This window comes from Fukomys damarensis, unplaced genomic scaffold (genome assembly GCF_012274545.1).
Source record: "Fukomys damarensis isolate Sample0158 unplaced genomic scaffold, DMR_v1.0_HiC HiC_scaffold_38, whole genome shotgun sequence".
Taxonomy (NCBI): Eukaryota; Metazoa; Chordata; class Mammalia; order Rodentia; family Bathyergidae; genus Fukomys; species Fukomys damarensis.
Genome location: NW_022900950.1, coordinates 24,543,308 through 24,546,748, shown reverse-complemented (window position 1 = coordinate 24,546,748; position 3,441 = coordinate 24,543,308). Strand labels below are relative to the sequence as shown.

General features: G+C 39.8%; 1 pseudogene; it reads left to right on the top strand.

The window, feature by feature from the left end:
- The first annotated feature begins 862 nt into the window (after positions 1–862).
- Positions 863–2,217, top strand: LOC104868867 (annotated as a pseudogene).
- The last annotated feature ends 1,224 nt before the right edge of the window (positions 2,218–3,441 follow it).

Genomic DNA, 3,441 nt, shown 5'->3' with positions numbered 1-3,441 from the left:
GAACTCATTGTGTAATACAAGGAGGCCTCAGATATCCTTCTGGCTCAGTCTCCCAAATGCTGGGATTACAGGCATGAGCCACCACACCCAGTTAATGCTTGTGACTATTTGTCAGGTAGTGCGGGGCCGAAGGTCCTGTAAGTCTGCTTGGGATTTTTATCCTGAATAGTGTGGACAGAGCAGTCTTTTATGAAGAAAGACAAAAAAAGATCAGTAAACACTCAAAGCCATTAACACAGAAGAGCTCCAGAGACCAGCAGCCAATGAAGACCAGCACCTGATAGAGTTGTAGAGTCTACCTCTGGCAGAGTCAACTCATGTTGTCCTGCACAAGCTGGCATTGGGTGGTGACAGCCAGCAGCAATAGTGGCCAGCAGCTGGCTATGTGAACTTCTGACATCCAGCATCACCTGGTGGCATCAAGACTTCTAGCAGAGCTGCACTTGGCAATAGAACGTTAGGCTGATCAGCAATAGTACTGCCAAAAAATTATACATATATATGATAGTTCCTTTTCATCAAAGGTAATTATTTTTAAAAATAAAAAGGGCTAGGTAGATAGCTCAGCTTAGTACAAGCACCTGGAGTCCAATCTCTAGTACTGAAAGAAGACATGGAAATACCTTATTTCTCCATCAATTTTGAAAGATAGTTTTGTGGGGTACATCAGTCTGGGATGGAGGTTGTTTTCCTTTATGGCTTGAAACATTTCAAGCTCTCCTTGAATTGAAAGTTTGTGTTGAGAAGTCTGGCATGATTCTGATGGACTTTCCTTCATAGGTGATTTTTTTCTTTTCTCTAACAGCTTTTAATATTCTTTCTTGTGGCCAGGTGTGGTGGCGTTTTTCTAGAGCCTCATCCATTTTGTTAATTCTACTGTTACCATTTCAGAGAGTCCAGGTAGGTGGCTTTCAGATTGTTCCACCTCATTGCCCCCTGGGTTTGCCTTTGGCGAGCTGGAAGTCTGGGGTTGTATCTTGCTGAAGTATCTTTAAGTGACTTTTCATTCTTTTTTAGTTTAATTTCTCAGTTGATATGGCAGGTAGCTTTATTCATATTTTTGGTACTGGGGATTGAACTCAGGACCTTGCACTTGTGAGGCAGGCACAGTGCCACTGAGCTAAATCCCTGGGCCTAAGAAATTACTACTTCCGCCCACAAGTAGGCAGCAGTAAGGAGAACAAGCTGCCTCTGGTGGAGGAGTGACACCAGCTGCAGAAGGGATGAGCAAGTTCATGGAGAGCTGCTACTGGACGTTGGGAGATGTGACAGTGTTCCTGGGCTGGATTCTGGATCAGCTGGACCTCAGGGAAGAGGAGACAATGAAGGGTGAAGTTGTGATATGACCCTGTGATTCTTATCATCACATGCCCAAATTATCTTTCTCAAAGCACATGGTGTCCTATAGGTTGAGGAAAATAGGCTATACTGAACATGAAGAGAAATAATCCTGATTTTTTTTTCTATGAGAATGCAAAGGTACCTACAATTACTTTAAATAAGGAGTCACAATTCCAGGTCATTAATCAAGCTAGAACCATAATTGGAAATGATGGTGATTGTTACAATCAAATAATTGAGGAGTGTATTCTTCATTGCCTGTTGAAGTTCCACTGAATCATAAATGGTTTATTTGTGATCTGATCCCAGCAGATCATCTTGCTCTTTGTGATTTTTGTTGTCGAGGAAACAAAGAAAAAGCACTCTGATTCTCAAATCATTAAAAATGATAGCGATCTCTTTGTAGACTTGGCTGCCAAAGTCAATCAAAATAATAGCTGAAAAAGTCCAAAATCTTACTTTGAAATCCTGGCAGATGTTAGAGATTGCAAAAGAAGACACAAGTCCTACAGAGCCAAGAATGTTCATATAATTCAGAAATCATATACTAAGGTGATTCAGGATGTAATAAATGTACATATGGAAGAACTCAGTAACCACTAGCAAGAAGAGCAGGAAAAAGCAGAGGATGATGCTGAAAAGAATGAAGAAAGGTGCTCAGCTTCAGTGGATGCATGGTCTGGTGGGAGCTATCTGGATGCTGAGAGGTCATGCCATAGAAAGGATCAGAGTAGGAGCCCACATAAATGGAAAAGAAATAAAGATAAGGATTAGAAACTCTGAGTTGAGAAGCAGGAAAAGAGGGTTGGGGAAAGACATCACAGTCCTAAAAGAGGAAAGCAAAATATAGAAATGAATGTTTATATGTGTAATTAATTATCCTTATGGCATTAGATCCAATATTCTGATATTTTAACTATAATTGCTTTGTATAGAATGTGTTTATATGATGTATTTAATGCTCATTATTTTTAAATAAATACTTATGCTTTAAAAAAAAAGAAATAACTACTTCTCAGAGGTGTCTTCCAGATATAGCTGGCTTTTGGGTTTTTTTTGTTTGTTTGTTTTTCTTTTCTTTTTTTGCTTTTGGGTTTTGAGTCTGTTGCAAGATCCTGCCTCTTCAATTTATTGGGGATGAGAAGTTGCTGCCTACTTGGCCCCACTGCAAGTTCTTTCGCACTGGCCTATAGTGTTTTATTATTTTTTTAAATAAGACTTTTAGGTAGTATCAATCCTGGGATACCAGGAAGAACAATTGATTAGCATGATTATGTCACCTTGGCTGAACTAGTACAATCAGTAATAACAATAGCAGCAAACCAGCCTAGAAAATGACAAAATGTGGTGGTAACTATTAATTTGCCACCTTTAATTATATGGACTAGATTTGTGATTATATAACAAAATTTAATACAAATGAGAAAATTGTATGCAATAAAAAAGGCCTTAATGTGGCAATTTTACCCTTAGGGGAGAAGATATGAGTGGTTGGGGAGGAAATAGAGAAATAGAAAAAGAAATTAGAAGCAAGGCTGAAGGACAAAGGACAAAGGAAGATCATGCAAACTTTGGGAAACTGGTGAAGAAGACAGGAAGGAAAGAGAAAGAAAGAAATAAAAATAAGACAGAAAACAACAACAATAAAAAAACTAGAATTTGTATTCAAACAATCAAGGAAAAACAAAACAAGAACAAAAACCAGAAAGAGTCCAGATCTGAATTAATTCCAGCAAGCCAGCCATAGCTTTATGGTGGGGTATTGGATAACCTCAGCTAGCCTACACCTTTAGTTCCACTGAAGTTCAGAATGTTTTCTGGATATGAGGCTGAAACCAGATTTGCTGAGCCTGCAACAGGCTGCATGCCTTTGGCCAGCTTGAACTCTACTCCCTGACCTCCTACTGATTTTACTCAGCACCCTCATTGAGACACCAGAGCCACTAGATGGAGTCAGCCCATAGCTGTTCTGAGTTACAAGCTCAGTTGGCCCCTCTTCAAGATGGCTACCAGCCAATTGCCCTCTCCTAGGTGACATCTCAACCCAAATAACTCACCAGCCACTTAAGTCCACTGTGTCCACTGCTCCATTCCACTGGT